Source organism: Sus scrofa, chromosome 9, assembly GCF_054392235.1.
Source record: "Sus scrofa isolate SSC_HxYL_T2T_F1_AM1 chromosome 9, Sscrofa_HxYL_maternal_Yorkshire_Landrace_v2.0, whole genome shotgun sequence".
Taxonomy (NCBI): domain Eukaryota; kingdom Metazoa; phylum Chordata; class Mammalia; order Artiodactyla; family Suidae; genus Sus; species Sus scrofa.
In genome coordinates this window covers 7,684,006-7,700,395 of record NC_139391.1, presented here as the reverse complement: position 1 = coordinate 7,700,395, position 16,390 = coordinate 7,684,006, and the positions used below count along the sequence as shown (strand labels likewise).

General features: G+C 54.8%; 1 long non-coding RNA gene across 2 annotated transcripts; it reads right to left on the bottom strand.

Annotated features, from left to right (window-relative positions):
* Positions 1-5,735: 5,735 nt before the first annotated feature.
* On the bottom strand, positions 5,736-13,192 carry LOC146399707 (uncharacterized). Of its 2 annotated transcripts, XR_014814642.1 has the most exons (3): positions 11,288-12,916; positions 8,092-10,314; positions 5,736-6,611 (listed from the first exon to the last, which is right to left on the bottom strand). It is a non-coding gene; the product is annotated as an uncharacterized LOC146399707 (long non-coding RNA). The 2 variants fall into 2 exon arrangements; XR_014814641.1 differs by lacking the exon at positions 5,736-6,611 and having other exon boundaries at positions 7,963-10,314; positions 11,230-13,192.
* Between the last annotated feature and the right edge of the window lie 3,198 nt (positions 13,193-16,390).

Below are 16,390 nucleotides of genomic sequence, written 5' to 3'. Positions count from 1 at the left end.
AAAAATGGAGATAATAAACACAATAAACAAATTGCCCCGCTGGGCTCAGGGAGGTAGAAATAGACCCGAGGCTGGAGGGCTGAGCAGCCCAGAGGGCCGAGATCTGAAGGCCTCAGCTTCCCCTTCTGGAAGGACATCCCCAGGGGATGGGGGATGGGGACGAGCCTCTCTTTCGGGCATCAACCCAGGCCAGCGATGTGCTAATGAGTGCCCTCTCACGCGGGGTCTCCTCGACTCCTCGGCACATTTCCTCCAAGTAGGCACAGTGATGATGCCCGTTTTATAGCTGAGGAACTGAGGCCAGAGTTGAGTAACTGCCTGGAGATTCTTCTCCTGATGCAAGGCGGTGCCCGAGCCCCCTGTGTGTCGGGGGGAGGGTGGTTAGGGGTGCGGGCAGGGAACTGGGGGGAAGCTGTGATGCCCACAGGCGCCCGAGGCTGTGAACTTTTGGACCCACATCCTGGCTCTCCCTCACCCTCAAGCTACACACATAAACGCACTCCTCAGTGCCTTTGCAGAGGCTGTTCCCTAAGCCTGGGATGCCCTTTGTTCACAAGGCTCATTCCTCTCTTGTCTAAGACCCAGCTCCAGACGCCTGGCCCTGGGCCCCCACCTCCTCCTCCTCCCACTCCATTAGATCATAACTGACTCCTGCAGGGTCCACTGGCCCAGAGGAGAGTCAGCGAGAGCTGACCATTCCTCTCCGCCCTGGCGCTGCAGCCTCGGAGCCCCTTCCCTGCCCTGTCATTGCAGGCCCTTATCCCCAGGGGTCCCTCTCAGCGGGGCCCCTCTCCCTCCGTGTCTGGGGCCAGAACCCCTTCTTTATCCCAGCACTGCCCTGGGTGGCACGGAGGTCCCGCAAGGTGAAGGCCGACGGTGGCATCCCCCGGCTGGACTCAGGCCCCACCGATTGGGCCCCAGGTGGCGCTATCAGCCCAGGCATGAGCTGGGACGCCTCTGGCCCAGAGCCTCTGGCCGCGGTGCAGCTCAGCCCCCGGAGACAGGGCCCGGTTGTCAGACCCTCAAATCCCCGAGTTGCTTCTCACTCCATCCAGGGTGTCCACACTGATTCAAAAACTCGGGATGTCAGGCCTAGATCGACGGTGGGGATCCCCTAGCCCCCAGATACAAAGGAAGAGCAATCCTTGCAAGGCCACACAGCTGAAACACGAGGGCCCAGATCTCCTGAGAGGTCTAGGGTGGGCAAGCGGCCACCTAGATGCAGTCATTTCACCCCAGCTCTGCCACCATCAGCTGAATGCTGAGACAGCCCCTCCTGCCCCGTGGGCAGGGAGAGCTGAAAAAATGGCCAGAGTGCTGGGTTCTGGTGCTGGGGTGTTGCTCTGGCTTGTGCCCAACCCCTGAACCACAGGAACCCCTGACTGAGAAGCGGGGGCTGGGCGCAAGAGCTCTGAGCTGAGGGAGTCCTGAATTCCCTGGGCCAGAGAGGCCTGGGTGTGGGGCCAGCGCCCTGGCCAAGGACAGCCCGCTCCAGGAACTGCCAGACGGGAAGATTTTCCTGGAGCAGGAAGGGCTGGCAGAGCCCGGGGCCAGGCTGAGCCACCACAATGGACCCTTGTGTGGAGGTCTAGCTTGGACCCACCCATGGGCCTGGCCCCTGGGATGGGGCGGGCCCTGCTTTCTGATCTACAGCCAGTCCCAGCTCCCAAACAACTCATCCTAGGCCCAGAGGCCAGGATCCCAGGCCAGCAACAGCGTGATGCCCACAGGCTTCTTGCCTGTGCCTGGACTTCCACCATCAGCCCTCCCGGAATCTGCCTGCCCAAATGACCTCACCCAAAATGAAACGGCCCATCTCCCAAGGGGGCAGGGCTGCTCTTTTCCTCCTCAGGCCAGGTGAGGTAGCTCAGGGCAGACTGCGGAGCCAGCCTGGGGCAGGTTTGGTGAAGATCCCTGGCCAGGGAGCCCACCTGGGAGAGCTCGGCTCTAGTCCTGGCTGAGCTTTGGTTGCCTCCCCTGCCAATGAGAGGGAAGGAGGGTTGGTAACACTCATTTGAGGGTGTCCTGCCCACCCAATACTTGTAGTCATCTCAGCAGGTGTTGCTGGCCCTCCCCCACCCCTGCCCTGACCAGGCTCCCAGGGGACCCTTTGCATCAGCCATCCCTGTGGGATCTGGTAACCCGCCCTGAGCATGAAGGGAGTGGAGTGCAGGGGCTCTATGTGAACGGTATGAACTACTGTGAATTGGTTTGGGGTTTTTTTGTTTTGTTTTGTTTGCTTTTTAGGGCCGCACCCACGGCATATGGAGGTTCCCAGGCTAGGGGTCAAATCGGAGCTGTGGCTCCAAGCCTACGCCACAGCCACAGCCACAGCAGATGCAAGCCACATCTGCCACCTACACCACAGCTCACGGCAATGCTGGATCCTTAACCGACTGAGCAAGGCCAGGGAAAAAACCTGCATCCTTGTGGATGCTAGGCAGATTAATTTCTGCTGAGTCGGAATGGGAACTCCAAGGTGGAAATTTTAAAAAGACCTTGTACTTGGATCAAATTTATAAAAGCTTGAGGTCTGAGATGAGAGGAACACAGTGAGACGTGACCATCACAAAGGTAGATATAAAGTGTGGATGCATTAGCAAAGGCATAAAGCCTAAAATATGGGAGGAGACCAACCCTCTCTTCTATGTAGCTTTGTGCCCATTTCTCAGGAATAGCTTCAGCATTGATACTCCTGCCCAGGTGATTTTAGACCCAGAACAGAGAAGATGTAGCATCACTGTCCTCTTAACTTAATAGGGCCACTTGGGGCCATAAGGCAGCTGACTTTGGGCCCTAAAGAAGACTTGGATACCCTAGGAAGCTGGTCTCGGTGCAGAGTGAGAAAGACAGTCTCACAGCAGAAGGAGCTGCTTTTACACTTAGGCGGTGAGAGTGTGAGAGCCAGGTTGGATAAGCCCAGTTGGAAAGTTTGTGGAGAGGATTCCTCTCCCGGTGGGGTGGGCTGAAAGCTTGGGAGCCCCCCCCACGGTGGGCCTTTGAGAGAGTCTAAGTTCCTGAATCAACCTAAGTTCTGGGCTTCTGAGGCCTTGGCCTGAAGCCACTTGGTATTATCTCAGCAACACCAGAAGCCATGCCCTCTGCTCTGTTTGTTTTGTGTGGCTTTGTTTCAGGGTATGGATCAGTATGGACCTTTAAACAACAACGAAAACCAGTCAGCGGGAGGTAGAATCCTGCTGTCCCAAGGTCATTTCTGTTGATTCTTGTCACTGGAACAACCAGCAAGCTGGGAGCCCGGGCAGTGCCTGGAGGTGGCCCCTGGCTTCCCCCTCCCCCATTTCCTTGCATTGTCAGCCCTGGGTCCCAAACCCAGTGTAGCCTGAGTAAGGACACAAGCACAGCCTTGAAAGTAAACAGACCTGGGCTTGCGTTTCTGCACTGCTGTCTACCAGCTGTGTGGCCTTGGATAAGTGGCTTTGCCTCTGAACCTCGGTTCTCTAATGTGTTACACATGGTCAAGGATGCCTGCTTCCAAGGCTGCGGGTGTTAGAAAGAAGACGTGGACAGGAGTTCCCATCGTGGCCCAGTGGTTAACGAATCCGATTAGGAACCATGAGGTTGCGGGTTCGATCCCTGGCCTTGCTCAGTGGGTTAAGGATTGGGCGTTGCTGTGAGCTGTGGTGTAGGTTGCAGACACAGCTCAGATCCTGCGTTGCTGTGGCTCTGGCAAAGGCCGGCAGCTACAGCTCCGATTGGACCTAGCCTGGGAACCTCCATATGCAGCAGGAGCGGCCCTAGAAAAAAGGCAAAAAAAAAAAAAAAAAAAAAAAAGGAAAAGAAAGAAGACATGTACATAACAAATGCTCAGCAAATGGGGGCTTCTTTCTCCTCACCCTCTCTCTCCTTGGGAGACACTGGTGCCTCCCGGCCCTGGACTGAGAGGTCGGGATCCCTGGGTCTGGGGGGTGGGTTTTGTTGTTGGCTTGACCTCAGGCAAGTCCCTGGCCATCTTGGACCCTAGCTCCTTATCTGAGAAATAGGGTGGGGCACCCCACCCTCTCTCTCGGGGCCCTTCCCTGTCTGCAACGCCAGTAGAGCGCTGCCTGCTGGGTTTGACTTTCCTGAGTGTGGGTGGGAAACGCGCTGGCCTGGGAGGCTGGCCCCTGCCCTGACACACCAGGGGACCTAGGACACGCCCTCTGCCCCTCTGGATCTTGGTCCTCCTCAGTGTAGTGAATTGGATGTCACGGGCTCTGTCGTCTCTTTGGCGCCGATGGTCCAGGATGCAGGGATGCCCAGTCAGGCAGCCATGCCCTTCGGCCTCCCCACCTCCGGCTGTGAGCTCAGGTCTCTCATTCTCTGTGGCAGAGTCCGCCCTGTATCCAGCTTCACCATCTCTTCTGCATCTTGTCGAGGACGCGGAGAGCCACTGGGCTCCCGCCCTGCTGCCCCACGGCTCCCTTCTCAGTGTTCAGTGTCCCATGAGCCTCTGGGTCTGTCTAGGTCCTTCGATGCCGAAATGGGGGGTCCATTTCGGCCCCTCCCCACTCATCTCGCAAGAATGGCAAGAATGCTTGCTTGCAGAAAAGTCCCCTCGTGACGGCTGCACTTCTGAGCCCGTGAGCATGGCACCTGCCTCCTCACCACCCTTTCTCTGGAGCGCCGCAGAAGCGCGTGTTTCGGGCTGGGCTGTGGGCCCAGAGGACTTTATACTTTGCATGTCCTTGGAGAAGTAACCAGAGCACCCGAAAGAGGCCTGCACTTCGGTGTCACAAGCCCGACCACGTGAGGGGGGAGGCCGTTGCTGGGCTGGTCCCGTTCCAGACAGCTGGCACACGCAGGTTCCCTGCATCACACCCAACGTGGGGCTCTAGAGGTCACTGGAAACACCGAGAGGCCAGCACGTCAGCTGGGAGCCCAGCTCCGGTCCAGCGTCACCACGGGGCCATGCCCAGAACACCCTCCCGGAGGAAGGGGGCCGCCCGGGGGTGGAGGCCTGGCTCACCCTGCTGGGCCCTCCACCTCCTGGATCTGACTTCCTCCTGGAGAGGCAGCCAGAATAGAACCTGGGTTCTCCTTCCCCTGGCACTGCTGATCGTGCTGGCTACCCTGCCACCAGGTTGGTGAGGTCTGGCTGGGAATCCCGCCCCTTCCCCCCAGAGGCTGGGGGTCCCCCCTGGGCCTCCACAGTCCTGAGCCCTGATTCTCAGGGACTAGCTGACCACATGGCGCATGGCAGTTGGGATACTCCCCGACTCAAACGCTCTAGGGAAAGGGACTGAGTGTCCCGGTCCCCACTGCCCATTGTAGGGCTTGGCACAAGATAGATACGAAACTGCTTCTTCCGTCTAGGCTCCGTTTTGAGTCCTCCCAGCACTGACCCATAGAGGCCTTAGCAGAGGCTTCTGATAGAACCAGAGTTTTGGGGGCGGGGGGCTCCTGAGCCACGAATGATGCACCGCTGACGGCAGCCTCAGGGCAGATCCCGAAAGGCAGCAGAGCCTGCGCAGCAGGGTGTAACGTGTGCTTTGGGGTCCCAGCCCTCTCTGCTTTGGTCTCAGCCCACTCCCTGCCTGGATCCTGGGCTCCAACCCACCCAGGCACCCCGCCCGTGCACTGCCGGATTTCCAGGTGTTCCAGCTCGGTGCCAGGCTTCTCACTATTTCCTCATCTCGAATGTTCTCTTCGTCCCCTTCTCCCTGGAAAACTTCTTGGCTCCAAAGTCTGCTGACTGAGGGACACAGAAGTGACCTTTCCTCTCCATGTTCTTCCAGTTTTTTTTTTTTTTTTTTTTTCTGCTTATCAGCTCAACTGGCCCCAGAGTTACTGGTGCTGTTTGTCTTATTCGTCTCAAGAGGTTGCTCTGAGGGAAAGCAAATACCAGGCTCTGCAGCCTCTGTTTCCCCATCTGTAAAATGGAGACAGTGATTGCTACCCTTCCAGGTTGATAGAAGGATTAAATGTAATTAGTCAGGTCAGAACCCAGCACAGTCATCTCACTTGTCCACACACGGGGCAGGAGGGAAGACGTAGCCAACCTGCCCCACAGAGGCAAAGGCACCTCGGCTGGGGTTCTCGGCCCTATGGAAAAACTCAGCTAACCCACTGATGGCACAGCCCACCTCCCAGACCCAGGGAGGAGGGACCCGGGGCTGTGGGAGGCCGAGGGGAGAGGGCAGGCCTTTATAACATCTCCAGGTATGCTGATCTTTTCCGGGCACAAGTTGTGTGCCCTGCCCGCTGCCAAGTGCATCATAACTCCAGCTCATCCTCTCACACCCAGGCCACAGGATCCTGGAGGAGTTACGGCTGGCACTTGGCTCCTTCCTCTCTCTACCGCCCCACACGGTGCCAGGGACACCACAATACCTAGAGTTTACTTATATGTGAAATGCCAGAAGCAGTGCCCCTCCACACAGTAAATGTGAATTTATGCCACGAGAAAGGGACTCTTTTAAAAATACACTTTAGGCGTTCCCGTCATGGCTCAGTGGTCAACGAACCTGACGAGTATCCATGAGGACGTGGGTTCGATCCCTGGCCTCGCTCGTGGGTCAGGGATCCGTCGGTGCCGTGAGCTGTGGTGTAGGTCACAGACGTGGCTCGGATCCTGTGTTGTGTGGCTGTGGTGGAGGCCGACAGCTACAGCTCTGATTCGATCCCCTAGCCTGGGAACGTCTCTGGGCCACGGGTGTGGCCCTAAAGAGACAAATAAATGAACAAATACATACATAAATAAACTTTATCTGGAATAACTGTAGATTTATGGAAAAGTTGCAAAAATGTACGGAGATGTCTCCTATACCCGTTACCCGGTTTCCTTCGTTAACATGGTACTTTCTAAGGGACAGACACACTGTCACAACAAAGAAATTGACATTAATTACTATTTTTTGTCTCTCTCTCTCTTTTTTGGCCGGGGGGAACCTCCAACAGTGGCTATGAACTACACTCGAGGCTGTAACTGGACCTCCCCGGCGTTTGCAGCCATGTCCCACTTTTGTCCCAGGACCCAGTCCTGGCTGCCACCTTGCATTCAGTCGTCATGCCCACAGCCGAAGAGACTGACCCTGTAACTGCTGATTTCACACGGGAAAACGGGGGCGAGGGCTCTGCTCTTGGCTTCCTTCACTTTCACTTTCACCATTTCACTTCGGAAAATCCCCTTCAGACGTGCCTTTAGTCCCGAAGCTCCCCTTCCTGCCCTCCCTTCATCCAGAGGCCCCTCCCAGCCCCCAGGAGCTCGCCCTCAGCTCAGAGCTCTCCTGGCCGCCTGTTTCGTTCTTTCTTTTTAAAAATCTTTCTCGTTTGTTTGTTTTGGCTGCACCCACGGCCTGCGCAAGTTCCTGTACTGAGCCACAGCAGCCACAGCGGTGACAATGCTGAGTCCTTCACTGGGCCACCGGGGAACAGGGCCTCCTTTTCCTTACTGCCGGGATATTTAACTCTGCCCTGCTGCTCCAACCCACCCGTTAGTGTCATCATTAAGCGTGTCAATGGCTGTTATTCTGGGAATTATAAAACTCCTGTACGTTTTTGTTTTGGTTCCACTCTCTTCCTGGGACAGAAACTTTATGCCAAAAGTTTCCCCAACGCGAAATTTCCCCCAATTCATCCTTCCTTCCTTCTTCCCTGCAGTTCCCACCTCCCTTCTGGGAATGCTGTGGTCCCAGGGAGGCCACCTCCAGGGGTAGAAATATGACCTGAGCTCGAACAATCAGTACCTGCCACCTCTTTGGTCCAGGGATGGGTTCAAGAGAGGCTTGTCAGCCAAGGCGGCCCAGTCAAGGTGAAGCTCAGGCTCTTTGGCAGGTGCTCTGGTCCCCAGGTGCCCTCTTCGGCTCAGGTGGGAGGGATGCCTCACTATGGAGATGGGAGGCCAGTGGTCATTTTCTTAGCACACCTGGTTGCTGAGGAGTTTGGTTCAACCTGTTGAGGTAGTTGCATGAAGAAATTCTGGGTCTTTTTAATCTTCCTCATCATTCCCTTTCCTCTTTCCTCTTTTTTAACACCACAGGCAGTTTTAATAACCTTCTGGTCTTTTCTTTTAGGGCCACATCTGCAGCACATGGAAGTTTCCGGGCTGTGGGGTGAATCAAAGCTGCAGCTGCCGGCCTACACCACAGCCACAGCAACACTGGGTCATTCACCCACTGAGCACGGCCAGGGATCAAACCCACATCCTCATGGATACTAGCTGGGTTCTTAACCCACCAAACCACAATGAGAACTCCTCATTCAGTTATTTAAACCTAGACCCGTCCAGTTTAAAACTTCAATCTCGGAGTTCCCGTTGTGGCGCAGTGGTTAACGAATCCAACTAGGAACCATGAGGTTGCGGGTTCGGTCCCTGCCCTTGCTCAGTGGGTTAACGATCCGGCGTTGCCGTGAGCTGTGGTTGCAGACTCAGCTTGGATCCCGTGTTGCTGTGGCTCTGGTGTAGGCCAGTAGCTACAGCTCCAATTCGACCCCTAGCCTGGGAACCTCCATATGCTGGCCCTGGAAAAGGCAAAAAAAAAAAAAAAAAAAAGACAAAAAACAAAGCAAAAACCTCAACCTCTTACCCAATTCACAGCAACCCTCTACCCCACCCAGGCTAGAATGTGACTAGAGAGGCTTGGTGGCTGGGGACCGTGATAGGCCAGGGGCATGCTCCGCTCTCTTTTCTCATCACTAACTCCTGGGGGTGGAGAGAAGGCCTGTGAGCTCTCTTGCCCCCCCGGCTTCATTCTGCTTCAGAGACCTGTCCCTGACCTTGCTCCGGTTCTGTTTGCCCTTGGTGGCCTCTGTGATGTGGTGATGTCCACAGAGGGAACACCCGTGACTTTCTGGGTGTCACTTAGCTCTCCCTTGGCCCCTCATTGCCAAGGACTTCCACGGACAGAGGCTGCCTGGCCTTCCTTTGTCCCTACCATGGGTCTGTCCCCAGCCCCTCCCCCAAATGGGGGACCCTACTCCTTGTGGCTGCTGGCTGGCCCTCTGTGCCTCCTCTCAACCTCACGCTCTTTCATATGGAGCCATGGCAAATATGAGGAACTGGGAGGGGTGCCCCATGTTCCTCCCAGGCCCCCCAATATCTTGATCCTGACAAGCTTGCTGACGTAGGCCCTTCCACGAGCCGCCTGTCTTTAGAACTCTCTAATCCATTCTCTGTGTTCACAAACAGCCCCAGTCTCGTAGGTCCCCCCTGCCCACAGCCCCACTTTCTCACCACACTTGATTCCAGCTGCAGCACCAGGAAGAGCCTGCAGAGTCCCAGCTCAGAGAGCATCCAGGGGGAGAGGCCCCTTTCCCTCCCCACAGGCCCCCAGTCTCTTCGAGGGAGCCTCCTGGATGCCCCATTTGGCCCTGCTTCCTCTGCCTCCCACACATACTCAGCTTTGCTGGGGAAGAGAGAGAACTAGGGGAGATGTGGAACCGTGGTGGCTTGAAATGTGGACGCATTAGCATTGAAAGAGCCCAGGAGAGCTGGTGGCATGTTCAGGCCCGATCCGCTCTCTCACTTCAGAGACAAACCCGGTCCCCAGATCTCTGACACCCCTACTCCGTAGCACAAGGTAGACCCCCTCCTGCCTCGGCGCCAAGCTCCCCATCTCCTGTAAAGGGAAAAAAGTGATGCATTTACTGAGTTTCCTCGGAGGTACCTCTACCGCAAGGTGTCTTTCCTGATCACAGGAAAATAAACGCCACAGGATTTCAAATTCATGAGTCCTCGGCGTTTAGTAGTTTGCCCTTTAATCTGATTAGCAAGTCCGGGGACCAGTTAGGAACCAGCACGTGCCAGTGCTCACGGGTACCAGACACGCCTCAGTGGAAGAGAAGATGCTCCGAGCTTTAGCTTGAGCTTCGGGCCGACTCTGCAGAACTTTCTGTTAGCAGCTGGCCTCCTGCTCGTGCCAGCCCACGTCTCCTGCCAGGAAGGCAGACTCAGGAGGCCAGGTGCATCCTTTCTGCCTCCCTCGTTGGCACTGGCTCCTCCAGCCAGAACTCGGCTGTTATTTCTTATCCTCTAAGGATGGCCCCGCTCACTCCCTCCTCCTCCCACTTAGCTAACAGGGAGAATTTCAGGGACAGCATCATTCAGAGTCCCAACAAGACACAGATGGTACCACTCACCTGAAAGTGGCAGGCGGTTTGTTTATACAGGGCCTAATTACAAAGCACAGGGTGACTTCAAGTGCACTAACGTGGAGCTGGCAGCAGAGCTGTCCCCACCTCTAGGCCTGAATGGCTAAAGCGGCTGAGAAGCAGTTCCCAGGACCTGGAACAAGAAAGGTCATGGGAGTTCCCATCCTGGCTCAACAGGTTAAGAACCCAACTAGGAACCATGAGGTTGCAGGTTCGATCCCTGGCCTTGCTCAGTGGGCTAAAGATCCGGTGTTGCCACAGCTGTGGTGTAGGTTTCAGATGCTGCTCGGATCCCACATTGCTATGGCTGTGGTGTAGGCCGGCAGCTGTAGCTCCAATCTGACCCCTAGCCTGGGAACCTCCTTATGCTGCAGGTGCAGCCCTACAAAAGGAGCAAAAGAAAAAAAAGAACAAGAAAAAGAAAGAAAGAAAGAAAGTCTTGTGGAGTCAGCCTCTTGGAGAGGAGCATGACCTTTAGCTGAGGGACAGAGCCAGCCCAAGGCACCGCCACAAGAGAAGAGCCACCCTGGCCTCCCCTCCCCCTCCCTCCACGGGCCAAGCCCAGCCTGAAGGCAGATGCACCCAACTCCGGTTAATGAAGTCCTGGCTCGTCGGCCTCCTGGGGTGGAGCAGGGTGAGGAAAGCTCAAGGAGAGATGTCCAGCCTCGGGGCTCCAGGGTCCTGCGCGTTTCTGCCTTTGTCAGTGAGGATTCCCTCGCGCTTCAAGTCCGCTGCAAGATGAACCCCCCGAGCCTCTGGCCCCGAGTCACTGTCCTGCCCCTCCCCGACTCGCCCTCCCGGCCGCGGGCTCCCTGCTGGAGAAGGATGTGGCCCCATCCTCACCCAGCCTTGGTACGACCTGCTCCCTCTGCGCAGAGGATCAAACTGGGTCTCCACTCAGCTCTGCGCTGTGGGGTATAAAGACGATTGCAGAGGGAGTTGGGCCCGCTTCTTTTTTTTTTTTTTTTCCTGTCTTTTTGGGGCTGCACCCACAGCATATGGAGGTTCCCAGGTCTACACCACAGTCACAGCAACGCGGGATCCGAGCTGTGTCTGGGACCCACGCCACAGCTCTCGGCAATGCTGGATCCTTAACCCACTGAGCGAGGCCAGGGATCGAACCAGCGTCCTCATGGATACTAGTCGGGTTCATTTGCTGCTGCGCCACGATGGGACCTCCCAGGCCCTCTTTTTTAACCTGTGCTCATGTGCGTTCTCTCTCTCTGAAAATGCCCTTTTGCTTTAATACATTTATAAGCTGTCTGCCATTCCAATGCTTTGCGGCAGCGCGACGGGGGAAACTGTGACTGTGTCCCTTGTACCCACGGTTATCTCTCTGCTCCCGCAGGGCCAGATTCTCCAAGCTGTGATCAAGCACATCTCGTCCTACGGCTCATGGCTCACAGCACAGATCTCTTTTATCTACTGTTCTACTGTGTGTGGGGAGCGCTTCTCTCCTCTCTTCTGTCTCAGAGACAGAGGAATCCCGGCACCTCCCTTTCCACTGCCTATGCCTTCAAGCAGCACTGGTCATTCTCGTGCAGAGATGGAGGCCCCGATGGGCAGCTTCGAATCCGCGTTTGGTTCCTGCTGCCAGAGCCTAAAACCTCTAAACTGTGGCTCCGTTTCCCCCTCTCTCCGACCATCCTCCTCTAACGATGCACTGAAGCTCTGACCACAATTCAGCATTCTCCTCTCTTGTCCCTGGGGCTGCAGTCCCTGCAAATGTCCCTCTTGTCTGGCAGCATGTGACCTTGACCAAGGTTTCAGAGCTTGTCTGGTAGCCAGCTCTACAGCGACAGCTCCCGCTCCAGGAAATCCTGTCTCTGAAGCTAAGGCTAGAAGGGGAGGCGTGGGGACCCAAATCAGCCAAGGGTATCTGCCCCAGTCCGCCTCACCCCTTCCTGGAGACACTCTCGTTTCTTAGTAAGTCATGTGTCCTTCAAGCCTGGATTAAACACCAATTTCCAGCCCGGGGTGACACAAGGAAGTTTGTTGTTGTTGTTTTTATATCTGTCTCCTGAGCTCACTTCATAGGATGCGTGTCTCCATTTGTCACGGACTGCTGTTTTCCCATTCCTGGTATCAGAAATACCTTGACTTCCTTTAAGAGATTTTTCCTGCCTATGCTCTCAGTTCAAGGAGTTCCTGTGTGGCTCACCCCATTCTCCTAACTCCATGGTGGGGGAAATAACCCAGCCAGTTCCATGAGACTCAATCCTGATACTTTCCTCAGAACGGTTGGGAAAGTCAGCTCTTTCCAGCAGGGGTGATATTGGGATGGTACTTTGCGGGGCCATCTTGCCCCTCCAGGAGGGACATAAACTGGGAGAGAAGCCCACACAAAAAAGGACAGAGTGGTGAGATGGCGATAAACACCTGGCAACCTGACTTGTGTGCCTGGATCTAGCCGTTCCTGAAGCTAGCGCTACTCCTGCCTTTCACATTTATGTGAGCCAGTAATTCCACCTTCCCCTTTTACGTTTTTGGGTGTTGTTTGTTTGTTTTGATTAACATGTGAGAGATGAATTTCCATGATTTGCAACCCAAAGGATCCTGACTAATACACTTTCTGAAAAGTCCATTCTTGATCAGGCCAGCATGCTGACCTCACAGTCACAACTTCCCTCTGGTGTTGAGGTAATATCCCAGGGTCATCTTTCCTTGGGCTGAATCAGCCTCTGCCCTGGCACTTTTGCAGCACTGGGGTGGGGAGAGGCATGTTCGGTTGTTAAATTTTTTAGGCCAGTAGGAACATTCAACATGAGACTTACTCTCTTAACAAAATGAAGTGCATTGGTTTACTGTAGGTGCAATGCTGTATGTTTGGCTTTTTATTTAGAGTAATGATGTAAACCCGATTCACTCGAGATTTGAATGGCCCATCCAAAGCCCAGGCAGGGTCCGAAAATACAGTGCAGGTGTGTCAGCCTTTCACCGCCTCCACTCACTCCCTTCACCAAGGAGCAGGGCTCAGTGCTTCCCTCAATTACCCCAAAGCAAAACTGGGCCGCAAGGCTGCCGTGAGAAATGGGCATTGTACTGAGGATTTCTCTCTAGAGATGGAAGGAGGGTTACAGCAAACAGCCCTCTCTCCCCTCAAGCGATCCCAAGCCTCTGAATTCTCCGGGGTCTCCTCTATCCCCCCCTCCTTTTTTTGCAGAGTTAGCCCTGGGCTTCTCTTCGTCCTCAGGCTGTAAGGCTGTGATCTAGCGTAGCAAGGCCTCCGCCCTGACTAAGACTTTGTTCCCAGGAAACCAGAAACCCTCAGCTACCTGCCTATATGTCTTCTTGAGAAAGCAGGGGCGAAGATAAGTTTACAATTTTCTGGAACAAATATATATTTTTTCCTGCCATGTGTTTGAATTCTTTAGAATTCAAAATACTAAATACCCTGTAACTGAAGATCGGTTTCTGCAAGTTACCTGAGGTCCTTTCAAGAAATTATTTTGCTGCTTGTAGTTCCCGTCGTGGCACAGTGGAAACGAATCTAACTAGGAACCGTGAGGTTGCAGGTTCGATCCTTGGCCTTGCTCAATGGGTTAAGGATCCGGCGTGGCTGCGAGCTGTGATGCAGGTCGCAGACGCGGCTTGGATCCTACATTGCTGTGGCTGTGGTGTAGGCTGGCAGCTGTAGCTCTGATTCAACCCCTAGCCTGGGAACCTCCATATGCAGCCCTAAAAAGCAAAAAAAAAAAAAAAAGAAAGAAAGAAATTATTTTGCTGCTTAACTTGGTCAGTTGGCTTCTGTCACCTGTTCCCACGCCATGAGTGAGGTAACGGATGGCTTCCTTCCCCAGTCTCTGTTTCCTCATGGCCTGAATGACTCAAGCCCTTCTCTTTGTCTTCTTGCCTCATCTCCTGCATCTAGTGGCTTAGCGTCTCCCTCAAGAAGAGGAGGAGGGATGGCTGCCCACCCAACCTCTGCTGCCCCCACTTGGGGAGAGCTCTGGGCCAGGCCATCCCTGTATTCTCCAGCAAGTGTGTAAACCAGCGGCCCCTGAGATGCTCGCCTGTAGCTCAGGGAAGTGGTGGGGGTGGGGGGCGCATGGAACAGGATGAGGGGAGACCCCTTCACAGAATGGCAAGCAGGACAAACACGCTGCGGTTTGGTCTGTTTAGAACTGTAAGTGACTGCCCCCTCTCTTCCAAGCTGGTCACTTCACACCTGGAATGTGCTCCCTGATTCCCACCCCGAAATCAGGAGAGAGCCCTGGGCTGAGTGAAGCCCGCCTAACCAGGAGAGCGATTGGAGCAAAGAGGGAGCATCACCCACGAGGGCCAGTGAGGGAGGGAAGGGGCCCAGAGGCAGCGTGACCAGCTGTTGCTACCGAGGGGCTGGGGTCCTGCACGGGAGCTGGGTTGCTCCAGGTGACCTGGAAGGCAGCGTCAGAAGCAAATATGAACATTACAAGGGGGCTGAGAAATATCTTCTTGCAGCCAAACGTGTCCTGCTACAGTCCAGGCAGCCTATGAAGGCTGTTAGAGGAACTTAGTCTAGTCTGGGTGACGACATGGCAAGGTTGCAGTGGAGGGGATTCCTACGGGATTACATCGGCTGAACTAGATACCCTTTGAGGAATGGTTCAGGCCTGAGCTTTGCCATCTGGAATACTGAGCTGGAATGAATGGAGACTAAATGACTGCTGAGCGCTTTGTCCACTGAAGGCAAGAATGTGAATCAATGAAATTAATTGGCTGCTCCAATAAACACCGGACCTTTGGACGATGATTGGCTCATTCATTGATTAATTGAATGAAGACTGATTGGTCGGTTGCAAGAATGAATTAGCAGGAGTTCCCGTCGTGGCTCAGTGGAAACGAATCTGACTAGCATCCATGAGGACGTAGGTTTGATCCCTGGCATCGCTCAGTGGGTTAGGGATCCGGGGTTGCCATGAGCTGTGGTGTAGGTTGAAGACACGGCTCGGATCTGGTGTGGCTGTGGCTGTGGCATAGACCAGCAGCTAAAGCTCCGATTTGACCCTAGCCTGGGAACCTCCGGATGTCGCGGGTGCAGCCCTAAAAAGACAAAAAAAAAAAAAGAATGAATTAGCAAATAGAGGGCAGAGATGAGCAGCCTGGGTGAATGAAGTTTTGATGGCTGCTAGGACTCCGTTTCTTGGTTCCTGCTATATTCTCTCATCATGCCCTTTACCCTGCTGTCTTTCTTTTTCCTCCCGGTGTAGGCTAGAAGAAATATTGTCATTTGTGTGCTGGGTGTGGAAAACATTGCAGGCGAAAGATTCCTTTCGTGCACTTAGGATTTCATTGCAGGCAAATTTGGTTGCCCAGGCGCATGCCCAGGGTGACTGGTCTTACCTGCTTCAGGACTGCTGGGAGTTCTGAATTTAGCATCTTGGCCAGGGGAACCAAAGGTCACAGCCAAGGCTGGGCCTCATCTGGTCTCTGTAATGTGTAGACAGAAAATGCAGCCGTCTCTGTGAGTTAGCAGAGGGTGCCTATTTGGCAAGAAGATACCTTCCCAAATATCCTCTCAAGGTGCCAAAAATTCCACCCATCGAATCACACCTTCTTTGCATGACAAAGCAACATTCCAACAGCCTAAGGTACAGATCTTGCCCTTTGAAGTAAGCTGGCTCCCAGGTAAACTGTGTTTGGAATCCGGGAAGGGATTGGTGGGAAGCTCCATTGGCTAGATGATCCAATGCATGCCATCAACTCCTTAGGACACTTTGGTCTGTCACTGGAACTCAGTGTCCCTTCTGAGGGACACTGGGCACAGGCTGAATAAATTTTGATAAAGGGAGCAGGGGTCAACCTGAGCACCCAAGCCCCGTCTGGGCTGTAGACCTGGGTGACAGGGGCAAGGTGGAGCCTTGAGGATGATGCGTCCCCCGGGGAGGTCTTGCAGGGCACCTGAGAAGGATTCGCAGGGAATCGAAGGGCAGAAAGAGGCTCGGAGGCCTTCTCCCCAGCCCCAGGGTTGTCTGGAGCTGGCCTGGGTGCAGAAAGAGATGATGCCCTCGTCTGGTCCCCTCACCCTGCCCCACTTCTGGAAAGCAGTGTAGTCGAGAAGCCGAGAACTCCGTGTACCTGGTATGCTGACTCCATCGGCTTAGGGTACGAGTTAGTGTTGAATTTCCCCTGCCCCATTAATTGCCCCCCCCCACCCAGGATCTTACTAATGGGAGGTCCAATCCGCCCCGCTGGAGCCTTTTTTTCCCACCTCATGGAGTTGCTCACAACCCTCAGGGTTCATTTCAACAAAGTCAATGCTGAGCACAAAACCTTGCTCCAGCCCCGGCTCGGTACCCCAGCTGTCCCGACTCCCAGGGCC